This window comes from Astyanax mexicanus, chromosome 21 (genome assembly GCF_023375975.1).
Source record: "Astyanax mexicanus isolate ESR-SI-001 chromosome 21, AstMex3_surface, whole genome shotgun sequence".
Classification (NCBI taxonomy): domain Eukaryota; kingdom Metazoa; phylum Chordata; class Actinopteri; order Characiformes; family Acestrorhamphidae; genus Astyanax; species Astyanax mexicanus.
The window spans coordinates 23,647,512-23,666,202 of NC_064428.1; positions in this window are offsets into that span (position 1 = coordinate 23,647,512).

Consider the following 18,691-nt stretch of genomic DNA (forward strand, 5'->3'; position numbering starts at 1 on the left):
AGCAAACCTCGCGCCGAGCGTGAGTGAAAGAGAGGGGGAGAAAACTAAGGCTTGCCTGGAAGCGGCTACCTCTTATGAGACGAGGTGAAGGATTAACTAAACAAAAGGGGCTTCCAACGAAAACAAAACTAAACTGAGGTGCTTATGGATTTAAATGCTGCTCCACAAGAGAGGGGAGGAACAGCGCGGGAGAGGGAAGGTAAACAAACCGCGTGCCTCACGGTGAGAAACACACACAGACACAGAGACTCGAGAGGGCCGGCAGAAAGAGCACACCGCTCTGCTCCACCAAACTAGAGACAGATAGATGGCGGCCGTGGAGCTCACTGCTCTACACAGCTCCACCAAACTCGAAGGGAAAAAGGGATAGAGATAGAGAGCCGGGGCTCGCTCGGAAAATCGGCATAGATTCGCTCTCACGAGCTTCAAAGATCCAGCGCCAAGTGGCTAGTTGGCGTTGTTTATAAGCTGTTGAAAGCAGGTGTTGATAATTAGCCAATTAACCCTAGGCGCTGGCCTGGCGCGCCCTCCGATGCCCTGGAGGACGCCTCGATCGGGCACCAGCCCTTACATATGTGATCCCTGGTCTAGACCATATACACGGTTCTGTTTTATAAAACCACTCCTTGCTGCCCTGCTGAGAACAACAGGTTCAATATTCAGATTTACAGTGTTAAATATGTCAGGTCAAGAAAGACTTTCTTTATTTTATATATATTTTTATAAAAACAAGTATTTATTTTAAGTGAAATCAAGAAAGACCATATTTTATTTTTTATTAATTCAAGAGAAATGGTCTTTTATTTTTATAAAAAAAAACGTATTTTTTCAGGAAATAGTTCAACTTTAAAGTTCTAGAGATACATTGTTGCTGTTAAAAATGCATTTTCCAATAAAGGGAGTATTGGCAAAACTGGTTATAATGTTTATGTTAAGGCGGCGGGACGTGGTGTCTGCAGCTGCTGAAAGTAACTAATAAAGTAACTTGTAAAGTAACTTAGTTACTTTTAAAATCAAGTAATCCATAAAGTAACTATCAGTAATCAGTAATCAGATTGCTTTTTCAAAGTAACTATACCATCACTGGTGATATGGCATTAAATTATATAATTTGTTGCACATCCCGGGCAAAATCCTGATACACATTTTTTTCTTGCTGTGTCATATAGTGACCAGTGTGTCCTATTAGTCATAATGTTCTCAGCCAAGAGTGTGTCTTATCTAATGACATCCATAGTGCACAATGTCCAGTCAAGGAAATTGGGATTCCAGTTTCCTGTAATCTGTTTTTTGATATAATGCTTGTATATAAATACTGTACATTTTATTTAATTACATTTACATTTATAGCAGTTTATTGACACTCTTATGCAGAATAACTTTTCGACATTTGAATTGACTCGCAATTTATACGTAGGTCATTGTTTAGTTTAGTTAGGAGTATTTACAGAGGCTTCTAATGGACAATGGTGCTGTTAACCACTACGCTACACACTCCTTACTGCATGAATTACATTAATTTAAAAATGTAAAATTTACTTATTCCAAAAAAGATCAGAAACAGCAAGATTTTCTCCGTAATCATCTTCCAGCACTGTTTTATCGATTTTTCTTCAAGTACATGATACATCAGTAGCCTGTGTGTATTTGTGTGCTTGCTCAACAGAACATCTTGTGTAAATATCGTATTCATTTTTGAACGCATGCAGAATACATGGGTTGGCAGTCATGCATCTGCCAACGCAGAGTTGATAGCATGTCTATCTCTATATCTCTATACCTATGTTAATACTGACTTATATGATACTTGTGAAGAGTAATTATCATTCTACTTTCACTTGCATTTCATAACTCACTCATTTAAAACAATGAAGCATTAGGTTTTCATAATTCAGAAATGTGAGGGGGCTGATAACTGACTAAATGTGTCACATAAACAAAACTCTTGCCAAAGTAAATAAACTAAAAGCTATTGTGTTGGTGTAGCATTGATTCATTTGCAGCCACTTGTTAAAGTGCAGCAGTTGGTGTGGAACTGGACTCTGTGGTTAAGGTGGATGAGAGGAACACACGACACAAACTGTTGTTCATTATGGATGATGATGATGATGATGATGGGCACCCACTGCAGACCACCATTATGGACAATAGGAGCAGGTTCAGCACCACTGAAGGAAAAAAAAATATATTTTTTTAATGTAACCTTACATCTAAATTTAACCTTAAGTCTAAACGTAACATTTTAAGGTTAGATTTAGGGTTAGACTTACGTTAGGTTAGGGATAGGGTTAGATTTAAAAGTTAGGGTTGGGTTAGGTTTTAGGGATGATTCAGTGATTTTTTTTTCATATTGTGCTTCTTATGTCTGCTGGAATGTTAATGGTTGAGAGTTAAGGTTAGATTTAAGGTTGAGGGTTAAGGTTTAGGTTTATGGTTAGATTTAAGGTTTAGGGTTAGAGTTAAAGGTTAGGGTTTAGGTTAAGGTTAGATTTAAGTTTTAGGGTTAGATTTAAGGTTTAGTGTTAGAGTTTAGGTTTAGGATAGGGTTAGATTTAAGGTTAAGGGTTAGGTTTAGGTCAGGGTTAGATTTAAGGTTTAGGTTAGGGTTAGATTTAAGGTTTAGGGTTAGATTTAAGGTTAAGGGTTATGTTAAGGTTGAGGGTTAGATTTAAGGTTGAGGGTTAAAATTTAGGTTAGTATTAGATTTAAGGTTTAGGCTAGATTTAAGGTTGAGGGTTAATGTTTAAGTTAAGGTTTAGGTTAGGGTTAGATTTAAGGTTTAGGTTAGTTTTAAGGTTTAGGATAAGGTTAGATTTAAGGTTAAGGGTTAGGGTAAGATTTAAGGTTGAGGGTTAAGAGTTATGTTAAGGTTGAGGGTTAGATTTAAGGTTGAGGGTTAAAGTTTAAGTTAGTATTAGATTTAAGGTTTAGGCTAGATTTAAGGTTGAGGCTTAAGGTTTAGGTTAAGGTTTAGGTTAGGGTTAGATTTAAGGTTAAGGTTTAGTGTTAGATTAAAGGTTAAGGTTGGGGTTAGATTTAAGGTTTAGGTTAGATTTAAGGTTGAGGGTTAAGGTTGAGGATTAAGGTTTAGGGTTAGATTTAAGGTTTAGGTTAGGGTTAGATTTAAGGTCTATAGTTAGGATTAGGTTCTTTTCACATAAACCTGCATTAAAAATACTCTTCGAAACACTGTGTGCAATTACACATTCTCACCAGAGAGGCCTCTAAATCTAAATCCCCAAATCCCCTCTAAAACTTACAGACTGATGCTTTAAGGACGCAATCCCACACTTCCAAAGGTTTTTTTTCAGTACATTTAAAACTAATTAGTGACCACAAGAGAGCATCTGCAATGTGATTCACATAGATTTATCAGTTTTTGAGCGTTTGGCAATGGACAATTCCAATGAACCAGGATTTTCTTCCTTATTTCTTACAAATTCTCTGTTTTTTTAATAGATCAGGCTTCAATCACAGCAGCCCCGTCACAATATAACATCATATAGCATCTGGATTAATTGGGAATGTGGCTTCAAAGCCTGCTTTGTGGCTGCTGAATAGGTCAAGGCGAATACCCGCGGCTGCCGGACAGGGAGCCGGTCTTAAATTGTCAAAGTGTCCTTGTCCCCGCCAATTGAAGCCTTAAGCTGGGGGGATCAAGGAGTGTGCACATGCATGAATCAAAGTACTGGGCAAATAGGGGGACGCACCGCAAGGGTTTCAAATGAGTAGAGAGAGAGAGAAATGGAGAGAGAGAGAGAGACAGAGAGCGAAAGAGAGATAATGCATATGTAATTTTTTTCCTCTTCGCATTCCTCTTTGCATTTCAAGGACCTCCACGTAAGAGCAAATGTCATTCCAGCAAAACTCACTAAACTACTGACAAATGTTTCTTAATTTGAGCGTCTTCGCCTCGGAGGGAGGACATCATCGAGGCGTTAATGCATGCGGCCGAACGTCGAACGTTTCGTCGTACAAAACGCGGATCAAACGGAATTTCTTATGTAAACATGCTCGTTTCCTTATGTAAAGATCAAAAAGACTGCCAGAGCACCCAAAGTGCACTCATCTCAGATTTACATTGATGCAAGACGCAACAAAAATGTGCATGCACGAGGTGGCTTAGCGAACCCTGATGAAAAAACAACAAAAAAGATAAGATAAGACTATGTAAAAAGAAGTGGTGTCAATCGATTAATCAGCAAAGCGCTGCCTCTCTGATCGAGAGATCGCTGGATCAAATCCCGTTCATGCAGCTTGCCATCGGCTGCCGGAGCCCAGAGAGAGCGCAACTGGCCTTGCTCTCTCTGGGTGGGTTATGGTAATTAAAATTGCAACACTAAAGAAGTAAAATGCTTATTAGGAACAAATCTCCGAAATATATGTGACTGACTACTGTTACTGACACTCATTACTGTTACTGGAATGCACCACTGTTACTGACACTAATTATTGTTACAAGAATTAACTCCTGTTACTGACACTCATTCCTGTTACAGGAACTCACTCCTGTTACTGACACTCAAGTTGAATTTACTTTAAAAAATTTAGAAAACTGGTTGCCTTAAAAAGTTATAATTTAGAACATCAAGTTATTACAACTAAAGGGGAAGTTGATTTATTTCTAAGGTAGACCAGGGGGAATCACTGCACACTGATGGTGAGTGTAAGAAACTATTGGACACACCCAGTATGCAAATAGATTGTGACAGAAGCCAATGGAAAAGAAGCTGTCAATGGCAACAGACTAAACTCAGTTATTATAAGTTGGTTCAACTCAAAGATCTCAGTTTGAATGTTTATACGTGCCCAAAAATGTTCAACTAACTCAAAATAGTTGAGTATTGTTAAGAAAAATCCAATTTTATGTAAAACAGACTTAAATAATTTGAGTTCAAACAACATATGGGTTTACAGTGTTTCTGTTACTGACACTCATTTGAGTTACTGGAATTAACTCCTGTTACTGACACTCATTTGCAGCAGTGAATGCTGCACTTACCGCATGTCAGCATGGAGCAGCAGAGACAGCATTTGTCCATAGCGGTATATTTTCTGGCTAATATATCACATTAAACTGCGCCTTATCAGAAGCTTAGCTCCATTAAAAGAAGTACACCTCTGGAAAAAAATAAGAGATCACTTAAAAATGATGAGTTTCTTTTTTTCTTTACAAGCCATCAAACCAAGCTGAACTTGCACCAGGAGTGCAGGCATAAAGTTATCCAAAAGCAGTGTGTAAGACTGGTGGAGGAGCACATGCCAAGATGCATGTTTAAAACTGTGATTAAAAACCAGGGTTGTTCCACCAAATATTGATTTCTGAACTCTTAAAACTTTATGAATGTGAACCTGTTGAACAGCCATTTCTCATTTTCTGCAAATAAATGCTCTAAATGACAATATTTTTATTTGGAATTTGGGAGAAATGGTGTCTGTAGTTTATAGAATAGAACAATAAAAACTGATTCAGAAACTGAAGTGGTCCTTTAATTTTTTCCAGAACTGTATATTTAATAGCTGGGTCAGATCGACACCAGATCACGTTTTCACCACAAGTGAACCACTCCAGGGAAAAAAAAATACGGTGCGTTGGGAGTAACTTACAGAGTAAGTTGGGGTCGAATTTGATGGTGTAATTAATTAGCGTTAAAAAAATAATAATCATTACTGATTCCAAATTAATAGTGTGCGTTAACACTTTTTTTTTTTTTTACAGTGACAGCCCCAGTAAAAAGACTATGCATGTAAATGTGTCCAGAGTAATTAGCCTTACATCTAACACAGCTCTCGCATAACAGTTCCCTCGGCTACGCGCTCCTCGGAAGAATATTCCCAAATGAGGAGCGCTCTCCATAGTGCAACAAGGGAACTTGTGTTCCTGAAATGAATAATGCTCCAGTGCTTGACCTCGTTGCGCCCGCAATACGCTCGTCCTTAATACAGGCCCTGTAAAGCTGAGGCCGTATTCTAGCGCCGGGCGCTGGATGGATGACAGGCAGTTTGGCTGGAGCAAATGCCGCTGAGTTAAATTAGTGTGACTGGAGGCTGTCTTCTGACCATCAGCTGGATTTGTAGCCCGTGGCAGAATGTGGACGGGCCTGCCGGAGTCCTCCTGAGGATTTCTGACATACGGAGTGTATAAGTTAAGCACTAGGGCTGAAACTTTCCCGTGTGACTATATGCAACTGCGAGGAAAGAAAGTTTTTTGCCAACTGAAATAAAGTAGAAAAAATAATAATAAAAAAAAAAATAATAAGGTGTTGACTCCAACAACCACACTTTAACTCTGTTCTCCATGTTCACTTCCATTCTCAACATTTTCAAGTCATGTCCAGGGAAGGCTTTCTACTTTTGGAGTTTGAAGCATTGCTGTAAGGGTTTTAATTGGCACATTACGCCAAATCACTGCTCATTTCTGTCCCCAGGAAATCACAAGCATAAATGTATTAGGTCATCATACTAATATTTAAACATGGTGGTGGTAGTGTGATGGTCTGGATCTGCTTTGCGGCTTCAGGACCTGGACGACTGCTGTGATCCAAAATCCAGCCATCAGTTTGTGACTGGCGTACCTGGGTTCTGCAGCAGGACAATGACCTAAAGCACACCAGCAAGTAAAGCATTGTTTGTAGTTGTTGCCGCCAACAAGGGTGGCAAGTTATTGGGTTTAGGGGGAAATACTTTTTCGCACAGGCCTAGATTGGTTTGAATAGATTTTTAGCTTAATAAATTAAATAAAAAAAACTGCTTTTTATATTTACTAAGGTTATCTGAAGTTAATAGACCACTTCAGTTTCTGAATCAGTTTCTCTGATTTTGCTATTTAGGGGTTTATGTTTGAGTAAAATGAACATTGTTGTTTTATTCTATAAACTATGGACAACATTTCTCCCAAATTTAAAAAAAAAACATTGTCATTTAGAGAAAATGAGAAATGGCTGAAATAACAAAAAAGATGCAGAGCTTTTAGACCTTAAATAAAGCAAAGAAAACAAGTTCATATTCATAAAGTTTTAAAGCTCAGAAATCAATATTTGGTGGAATAACCCCCTTTTTTTAATCACAGCTTTCATGCATCTTGGCATCATGTTCTCCTCCACCAGTCTTACACACTGCTTTTGGGTAACTTTATGCTGCCACTCCTGGTACAAAAATTCAAGCAGTTCAGTTTGGTTTGATGGCTTGTGATCATCCATCTTCCTCCTGATTATATTTCAGAGGTTTTAATTTAGTAAAATCAAAGAAACTCATCATCATTTTTAAAAGATCTCTTTTTTCTTTATATAATCTTTATATAATACTTTATACAATTCTTTTTCACAGCACTGTATATGTTGCAGCACTCTACAACACTATTATAAGGAAGCAATTTCCAATTCAGGGGCAGATATATAGGCTCTTCTTGTTCTCCTGGCTGAAATTAATTTAGCTCTGCGTTTGATATACTGATGTTTAACAGTATATTGACAAACCCTCGAAACCACCATCAAATGCCGCATTATCACTCCTGATCGATCCGGTTCGCTTAACACCCACCCAACATCTCCACTCTTTGAATTGGGGATCAGCAGAAACAGGAGTTCAGGGCAGTGTGTGTGTGTGTGTGTGTGTCTGCGTGAAGCCGGCTCTGCGGGACGACGTGTGGCGGAGGACTGTCATCAGATTAACCATTGATTTCAATTAGCACTGAGAGACACTACACACACTGCTGTCAATCACACACAACACACACACACACACACACACGCACACACACAGACAACACATACAGAGGCTTTAGAGGCCAGGAACATATACAACACACACACACACACATGCACACACACACAGGCAGAGGCTTTAAAGCACAGGAACATATACAACACACACACACACAAAACAGAGACACAGGCTTCAGAGCACAGGAACATATACAACACAAACACTACACAGACAGAGGCTTTAGAGCACAGGAACATATACAACACACACAGGCAAAGGCTTTAGAGCACAGGAACATATATAACACACACACACACACACAATACAACCACACACACAGGCAGAGGCTTTAGAGCACACTAACATATACAACACACACACAACACACACACAAACACACAGGCAGAGACTTTGGAGCACAGGAACATATACAACACACACAAACACAATACAACCACACACAGGCAGAGGCTTTAGAGCACACTAACATATACAACACACACAAACACACAACACACGCACACACAGGCACAGACTTTGGAGCACAGGAACATATACAACACACACAAACACACAACACACACACACACACACTCACTCACACACACATACACAACACCAGCAGTGATACAGACAGAGGCTTTAGAGCACAGCAACATATACAACACACACAACACAAACACACACATACACAACACAGCAATGATTCAGACAGAGGCTTCAGAGCACAGGAACATTTACCACACACACACTAGAGGACTGGGTAGGAATGGTAGGAGAAGAGAAACAAATGATAAAAAGATGGAGACAAAAAAGGGAATATATATATATATATAGAGAGAGAGAGACAGGGAAAAAGGAGAGAGAGAAGAAGAGAAACAAGAAGGAAGAACAGGGAGAAGAGAACAGAGAGAGAGAGAGAGAGGAGATAGCTATAGAAAGTAAGACAATGAGAAAGAAAAAGAAAATAAGAAAAAAACTGGAGTCAGAAAATGAAAAGAGATTATAGACGATGAGAGAGAGAAATAAAACAAAGAAAGATTGGAGGCAGAAAATGAAAATAAATTAAAAGAAAATGAGAAAAAGAAAAAGATTGAAAGAAAGAAATATTGGCTTTAGAAAATAAAACAAAAGTAGAGATAGTCACAATATTAATCCACAATTTAGAAAATACAGTAAAAAAAAGAAAAACATTGAATGAGATTATGTGTCCAAACTTTTGATACCGTCCGTTTTTACAAAGTGTTCATTTTTGTGTCTATTTTTTTCTCCTTGTATTTTTTATCACAATTTTGCCCTGTCCTCCTATATTACCCTGCCATGTTTTTGAACTGGACTTTCTTACCATTTGTAATATGTTTACTACCTAATTTATTGACATTTTCTTACTGATTTTGCCTGTTGTTGATTTTTTTTATTATCTCTTTTATTGTATCATTGTATCGGCACATGCCTCATCTCTGCCTGACCCTGACAAGTTTCAAAAATATGTTCTTTCTACTTTTCTTTGAATCAATTATAAATAACCGATTGTACATTTTCTCCTGGTCATTGTTACTTTAGCTTTATTGTAACTTGCAACATTCATGCCAGTAAAGTGCTGCTGAACTGGAGCTAGTAAGAAACATTGAGATAGAGAAAGAGAGAGAGAGAGAGAGAGAGAAGGAGAATGAGACAGACAGAAGTGAGGGAAGAGTGCGATCTGCTGGGAGGGAGCGTGTGAAAGGCGGCGAGGTGCAGGAATCCATCTTTCTTTCAGCATCTTCGGCGATCAGATTTGAGGTAAGGCATTGAAAGGGGAAGGAATGATGCAACAGCGCACTAATACTGGAAAACTAGTCTGCAAGCACAGAAGCTTCACCTACGAGGTGTCCTATCATGCACCACAGACATACTGTATGCAACATATATGCTTGCAGTGCTAAATTATTCAGCCTAGCATCATTAGCAAGACTTGCCGCTTGTTGCATACCCCCCTCTTTAATCTATAATAAGGGTGTTATAATATGTATTATAGTATTAATAAGAAAATGCTTCTGAATATTCCTAAAAGAGACGATGAAATTTTAAAAACACTGTCAGGCAGTTACAAGCATCTACTTTCTTTCCTACAGGGGGAGGAAAAAGTTGAGAAAAATGTTTCTGAATGGTTAAAGTAAAGGGGCTTCCGCGCTTACCTTGTCTGGCCTGAAGGCTTTTTTTTAGTTTTGTCTGACCCAAAATAGTAAGTGTGGAAAAGGGTTACAAAAAACAATGTCCAGACCCAAGGATCAAGATTTGGTCCAAACAGAATGACCAAAATATACATTTTGGAGGGAAAATATGGTATAAATATGAGGAATTCATTGGCCACTTTGATCTGCAGCTACTCTTGGCCGTTTTTGTGTGGTGAAACCAAAAGTTCAGAGAGCAAAAGCCTGGACCTCGGACCGCCTTGTTTGTGATAGGTCCAAAAAAATGCTAGAAGCCAATTGGGTAAGAATACATGTGTCAAACTCAAAGCCCGCGAGAGCTTGAAAGGCCTTAGAACAGTACATGTATTCTTTACGAACTGTCATGGTTCAGTTTTCGTAAACGCATGCACAATATACGGTACGCACACACACCCTCTCTCTCTCTTTCTCTCTCTCTCTTAAGCGTGCCCTCTCTCTCTCACGTGTGCACCCTCTCTCTCTCTTTCTCTCTCTCTGTAAAAGCATAGTAAAAGCATGGTAAACAGTAAAAACATGCTAAACAAGGTAAACTACAAGATATTAGTAAGCATACTAAAAACATGGTAAAACTACAAAAACATAGTAAACATGGTAAAAACATAGTAAAACTACAAAAACATGGTAAACATGGTAAAAACATGGTAAAAACATAGTAAAACTACAAAAACATGGTAAACATGGTAAAAACATGGTAAAAACATAGTAAAACTACAAAAACATGGTAAACATGGTAAAAGCATGGTAAAACTACAAAAACATGGTAAAAACATAGTAAACATGGTAAAACTACAAAAACATGGTAAAAACATGGTAAACATAGTAAAAACATAGTAAACATGGTAAAACTACAAAAACATGGTAAAAACATGGTAAACATGGTAAAAACATAGTAAACATGGTAAAACTACAAAAACATGGTAAAAACATGGTAAACATGGTAAAAACATAGTAAACATGGTAAAACTACAAAAATATGGTAAAAACATGGTAAACATGGTAAAAACATAGTAAACATGGTAAAACTACAAAAACATGGTAAACATGGTAAAAACATAGTAAACATGGTAAAACTACAAAAATATGGTAAAAACACAGTAAACTTGGTAAAAACATGGTAAAACTACAAAAATATGGTAAAAACATAGTAAACATGGTAAAACTACAAAATCATGGTAAAACTACAAAAACATGATAAAAACATGGTAAACCATAGTAAACATCGTAAAAACATTGTAAAACATGGTAAACATGGTAAAACTACAAAAACATGGTAAAAACTTGGTAAACATGGTAAAACTACAAAAACCTGGTAAACATGGTAAAAACATTGTAAAACATAGTAAACATGGTAAAAACATTGTAAAACATAGTAAACATGGTAAAAAACATTGTAAAACATGGTAAACATGGTAAAAACATGGTAAAACATGGTAAAACTACAAAAATATGGTTAAACATAGTAAACATGGTAAAACTACAAAAATATGGTTAAACATAGTAAACATGGTAAAACTACAAAAATATGGTTAAACATAGTAAACATGGTAAACATGGTAAAACTACAAAAATATGGTTAAACATAGTAAACATGGTAAAACTACAGAAATATGGTAAAAACATAGTAAACGTGGCAAAACTACAAAAACATAGTAAAAACATGTTAAACATGTTAAAAACATAGTAAACGTGGCAAAACTACAAAAACATAGTAAAAACATGTTAAACATGTTAAAAACATAGTAAACGTGGTAAAAACATGGTAAACATGGCAAAAACATGGTAAAAACTATAAACATGGTAAAAGCATGGTAAACATGGTAAAACTATAAAAACATGGTAAAAGCATGGTAAACATGGTAAAAAACATGGTAAAAACATGGTAACATCACAGTAAACATGGTAAAAACATAGTTGACATGGTAAAACTACAAAAACATGGTTGGTAAACATAGTAAACAGTAAAAACATAGTAAAAATATTAATAACAATGTTTTGATAAAAGTTTAACTTATTTTAACTATTTTTTATTCACTTGAATAGTTTGATCCTTGATTGATAGAGTTTGTGATAAAACATTCAGAGTTATTTAACAATTAGGAGCAGTTTATTACACATTTAATTACATTCTGTTACATGTATTACAAGTTACATCTGGCCCTTTGAGGACAGCCATTATGCCGATGTGGCCCTCGGTGAAAATGAGTTTGATACCCCTGGGTTAGAATGTCGCGTCATAATTTATTTGCATAAAGTTGAGAAAATTTCAACTATGTGTCGCTTGTCGCTCTGCCGATTTGTTGCTTGTTGCCTCTTGCGTGTCTCAGTGATAAATCGCGCCCTCTCATAGGACACGAATGGTCACCTGACGTGTTGACGCTTTCCAGTGTGAACGCAGGGTTACAAATGACTTTGTAACCTTTTGCAGACTGATAGACTAAGACCATCATTGACGTTTCTCATTTGTTTTCTCATCTGTTCTTGAATTTCTTCAGATCAGGGCATAATGTGTTGTAATCGCAGTGAAAAACCCCACAGAACACACAGTAATCTTGGTATTGTGATATCGGTACATTGTGGTATCGGTACAGCCCTGCACTGGATGATCTCATGGTGTTGGCAGGAACGTTGCATCAAGCACCTTTTTAACTAATCTGCCGTTCCTCGCTGGTTATGGGATGAACGCGAAGAAGGACGAAATGAGGCGCGCTCGAAGCCACCGAGGGCTTCGCCATTTGACACGACTCCCCAGATGTGTGTTCCTTCAAGCCCAGACTTTTGAATCTGCTTGAGTGAGACGTAGTGAGCCAATTAATAGATTAAATGCCCATTACTGGCGCTGCTTGGAAGTTATGAACTTTCGAGAAACTTTGAAATTAGTTTATTGATTGTTCCTTCTGCTCCCTGCCCTCTCTCTCTCTCTTTCTTTGTTTCTCTCTCCCTCCCTCTCTTTCTCTCTCTTTCTTTCTCGCTCTTTAAACTAAGCATGATCACAAAAGGGGTCAGCCTCTCTCTCTCTCTCAAATATACAAGAGCTCTTCTCAATAGTGATTTATGTGATTTTTCTCATTACGTCTTGTTTCTTTCTTTGCTTATGAAGTCTAAAGGTCAGCCTATAATTTTCCCCAAGTTCAACAGCATTAATACATTAGCAATGGCAGATAATGGGCTTATTGAGTCTAGAAATGGAGCAGCTGTTTTTTCTCTCTTCGACGTTTTCTTTCTTTCTTAAAAAAACAAAACAAAAAAAAAACCCTTTGCTGTGCATACAAATCTGCTCGCAGTCAAAGTCTTCCAAGATAGAAGCCCGAATGTCAGTGGAGCTTTCTTGCTGTCTCCAACCGACTGTGATCAGCACTAAAAACAGCCGTTTAATTACACCGCAGCTAATGAGCTACAGCATTTTCAACTCTTCACCGTCTGCATCCCATCCTCCATGGGTGTGCAAAATGTCCAATTTTAGCTTTCGTCTTGAGGGAACAGATGCAACAGATGTTTATAAAGGGACCTTAAAAGGAGCTTTAGAGTATGCCTTTGTCTCCAGTCATTGCAGATCATACAGTATCTCATAAAAGTGAGAACCCCTCTCCAAAAGAAAACTGTGTGTATATTAGGGCTGCAACGATTAGTCGATATAATCGTCAATGTCGAACAAATTTTATTGTCGACTAATCGTTGTAACAGGAACGGTACTCCATTACGCAAAGTGCTGGGGACAGAAACGCAATGGGACATAAATGGGGGTAAACTCAATTTAGTCTGTGTCTCCAAAAGTGTCCAAACACAACAGATTACATATTATTTACTCACTAAATATCAGTATCTTCCCACCTTTAAACAACATCTAGACATTTAAGTGGCTTTTAAAAACTCACGTCATCTGTTTTTCTATCATTTTTAGAGATGGAGGACGTGGCAGAAATAATCGTTGACTAATCGACTAATCGAAATAAATAAATAAATAAATAACCATCAGATTAGTCGACTACCAAAATAATCATTAGTTGCAGCCCTAGTATATATTTGATTATGTCTTTGCATGAGACATGGGACAACACTGAAGATGTGACAGTTTAATACAATGTAACAACAATGAAATAAGGTATCCTCAAGCCTGTCAGAAATATTATGATGGAACTGGCACTCATCAGGACTGTCTCAGAAAAGGAAAAGCAAGAGTTACCTTTGTTGCACAGGATGAGTTTATCAAAGTTACCAGCCTCAGAAACCACAAGTAAACAGCCCCCCCATCCAAAATAAAAGCACCTAAACGCACTGGATTATAAGGTGCACTATTAATAAATGTTTATTTTGTAGTCTATTTTCATACACAACCCGCATTATGCAACACTAGAAAGTAAAAAGGGTGTTGCCATGTTTTCCTTCTAATTCAGCAGGTTCCGCTACTGGGTGGTGAGATCTGTAAAGCTAAGCTAAGTAAACAACACTTTAATTTAAAAAACATTCACTTAATCTTATCTACACAGAATTCTTTCCTGAAAAACTCCTGTTTATTTGGGTGAGTAAAGCGTTTCCATTTATTAACAGTAAGCTTAGATTTGCAGATTTCAACTAAAGCTGGCCACGGTTAGCGGCTAATAGCATCCGACAGCGCTACACTGAGGAACCCTAAGAGTTCCGGTAAGCCAGGGTGATATTAGCTAGCGGTTCATCCCACATAGCTTTTTTTTTTAACATGGTAAACATGCAGGATATCGTTTGATATACTCTGAATGGCAAAAGAGCACTTAGCACGGTTAGTGGGTAATGCTAATACTTCTCCAGCAGTGCTATCCAGGATTAGGAGCAAGCTGAAATCGATAATACCCTTTGAATGGTGAAAGAGCTAGTGCTTAGTGTGGTTAGCAGCTAATGATAATACTGGTCCAGCATAGCTAGCCAGGGTTAGCATAGCAAAAGAATAGCAAAAGAGCTAGCACTTATTGGGTAATGCAAATGCTGGAGCAAGCTAAAATCTGATAACACTCACCTCTGAACGACAAAAGAGCAAGCGCTTTGCGCAGTTAGCGGATAATGCTAATACTGCTCCAGCAGTGCTATCTGGGGTTAGCAGCAGGATACAGTCCGACATACTCACCTCTGAATGGCAAAAGAGCTTACAGTGTGGTTAGCGGCTAATGCTAATACTAGATTATAAGGCGCACTGATGATTTTAGGTAACAAAGGATTTTAATGCCTTTCGCCTTATAGTGCGAAAAATACAGCATTTTGGTTTGTTTAACCCTTTTTCTTAACCATGACTCCTTATGTGTTCCTTCCAAGTCTGGATGACGTCAGTATTCATTTACAATGTAGGAAAAAAATATATATGTATATATAAAACATTGAATGAGAAGATGTGTCCAAACTATTGACTGGTACTCTACACTGTGCCCAGTATAGTACTAGAATGGCTGCAGACATATTCTGCGTATTCTAAATAGGAAAAAGTGGACAGGGAGATACAGTGCCTTGCAAAAGTATTCGTCCCCCTTGAACTTTTCAACCTTTTGCCACATTTTAGGCTTTTCTAACATAAATATATGAAATTGGATTTTTTTTGTCAAGAATCAACAACAAGTGGGCCACAATCGTGAAGTGGAACGGAATTTTCAGGAATAAAAACCTGAAAAGTGGGGCTTGCAATATTATTTGGCCCCCTTGTGTTAATACTTTGTAGTGGCAACTTTTGCCGTAACCCACTTGTTGATTCTTCACAAAAAAAAAATACATTTTGTCAGGGCCAGACAGAAACCAGACAAATGTGGACACAGTTTACAGACTTTATTAAAAGGCTGAGATGGTACAGGGCTTATGAACAGAAGCAGGCACAAAACCAATGAAGGATAGCAGGGAGAAACCATACCATAATCGGGGAACAGTCCAGAGTTCATACACAGGCAAGCGGTGAAAGGGAGCAGGAAAAAATCAGAGTCGATAAAAAAGTCCAGGTAATACACAGGAGCAAATCCAAAACACAGGGCAAAGGCAATAGGCAAAGTAATAAACACAGTCCAGGTCATACACGAGATAAATCCAGTAGACGGGCGTAGGCAAAAATCGTAGTTGGTAAAACACAGAAAATAGATCATACACAGAGAAATCAAACAAACATACACAGAGAAATCAAACAATGGCAAGAAAAACGCTTTGTATTGCAGGTAAACCAAACAGATACTCAGCGAGGTGTGAGCGTGGTCCTAAATAGTGCCGGAGATTAGTACTCAGGACTCCCTGAAGGCGTCATGTGGTGCATCAGGTGAACAAGGGTATGCGTGATGTCATGGTGTGGTGCGTTCTGGGTATTGTAGTTGGAGGCTTGGGAATCACAGACGGAGCTGAGTGTGGGAGGCACAGGAGCGCTTTCGGCACCAGACATGACAAATTTCATATCTTTATGTTTGAAGCCTGAAATGTGGCAAAAGGTAAAAAGTTAAAGGGGGCCGAATACTTTTGCAAGGCACTGTTAAAATAGTCTACAACACAAGTAAGGGCTTATTTATGTATTAATACTTTAAGAAGAAGTGTTGCTGTTGGCTGTAACAAACTTCTCCAAAATCAGACTGTATTTTCATTGATTTATTATTCATTTTCTTAAGTCAGAACTCTTCCATGAGGCTGTTTTTCTTTTCTTTTCTTATTTGAAATAGAGATAAACTCAACAAAGCACATGTTTTTTTTTTGTATTTTTTGTTTTCTTTTGAAAAATAGCTTCTGTTGTAAGTGAAGATATCTCGCTGACTAAAAAGATAAGATTTCATTCGATGTGTTTTTTTTTGTAATACAGTCTCAGGGCAGGAGCTGAATTGAGTTTTTTCTCCTTAACTCCATGTAATTTTAAGTTACACCGAGGTTTGTAACCCCGCCCCTCCCCTTTCCTGTACTTCTTCCATGTGTAAAATGGTTCAGTGACCCAATGAACCTCGCAGCGTCTCTAACTACACGGGTCTGAATGCTGCTGTAAAAATCAGATATGGCCCATTTCGAACAGTGCGACAGCAATTCCTGGTCAATTGCTAGCTCGACCTCCGGGCCTGCCCCCAACAAGCTTGTGGTATAGTTGAAATATGTGTTATTTTATTGCAAAGTGACAGAACCCTTCTCTGTGAATCCAGCCGGTGTTATTAAGTGGCTCGGGGAGGAATGGCATATTGAAAAGAGCCACACAAATCCCAACCTTAGCACTCAAGCAATCGATTGCTTTTTTATCCCAAGGATTTTTACATTTAAAGCTCCTTAAAAGGTTGTTATTTTGCGGCTGCAGACTCTAAATGAGAGTGGATTTGCCACCGTAGAGGCCGGTGTGGTTCCAAAAGCAGCGGGTTTCAGCCAGGTGCACTGACTAGATGGTGTAGAATGATTGATTCATGTTAAACGCACTGTTGCATTTAAAGAGTTCATTTGCAAAAACATATAATAAAGGTTTGCTTAAAAAAATAGCACCTACATGACGTCTATATTTGAAATGAACTCTTTATTCGTATCAGCAAACATCACAAAAGTGGTAAACTTTATAAATGTTATACCTATTTTGACACAAGTTAGAATAGAATACGTTTTCACAAAAATGTTCATGGAGTTCTTTACACAAAATGACTCTCACATAAAGAGATCTGGCTACTTGCTGTGGATAGGTACAGATCCCTCCTTTAGATGAAGTCTGCTGAAGGTAAACTTCACTTCAAGAGTTACTTTCTTGAATTTCTTGCCCTCTTAATGTATTTGAGAAACACAAAACTTATTGTACTTGTAAGTACTTACATCTACATCAGCATCTGCTGACGTGTCATGGCCAGTAGGTACAGATCCCTCCCTCAGACAAAGTCTGCTGGTTAATCCTGCTGTGTGCTGTCTGAGGTTCTTAACCAAAATCAAAAGAGGGAATAGAAGCACCATTGGTGCTAGGTGTGACAGAAACACTATATTAATTGGTACACACCACATACATTGCAACATAGCAAAATGTTCATTGCTGTAACATCCGAACTTTTGTTGAAATGAGTTGCAGACCTGAAATGAGATGAACTTGAGCAGATGAAACATGAAATATCTTGGGTTCATACTGTCTGCAATTAAAAAAAAAAGTCAAAGGAAATGTCTAATATCTCTAATCTTAAGAATTTTGAGTTGGAGATCCATAGTCTCCCATAAGTTGAAGACTTGACGTTGAGACATGTTATTAAACGTTCATTACCTGGTGAGTTTCAGCAGTACAGGAACTCTGTGTGATAAAGCTCAAACTTATGGTCTGCCTTTTATAATTGGAGCGTTAGCCTGTTAGCCAATTAGCACATTAGCAGATTAGCACTAATAAGTGCTCTTTTCTAATAAGGACAGAATGTACAGTATGCAGGAACAGACAGCTCTTCATCTGATTGCATTTTATGGGCATAGATAAAATGGAATAATAACAGCGATTTTGAAGGTCTGAAGAGCTTTTATCAGAGGTTTGTGCTTTTATTGTTCGTGTTCTTTCCATATTTTTAACTCCGCTCGGCTGTAGTGACCACGCTCAACTGCTGAGAACATTTCAGGGACGTTTACAGAACTGGAAACACAACAATAATCCAACCAGTTATCATATTTTCCTTTGACTAGAAGTAGTGAAAAATGTTGCTTCTGGGTATTTCAACTGTAGTCATGAGAAAAAATAAGGTGGATACCTCAGAAGGTTTGTGTTATTGTTACTTATAATGTGATAAAAGTTGTAGTTTTGGAGTAAATATCAATATAATGTGTATTTTGTGTCCTCAAACAAAAAAAACGGGGAATTTTAA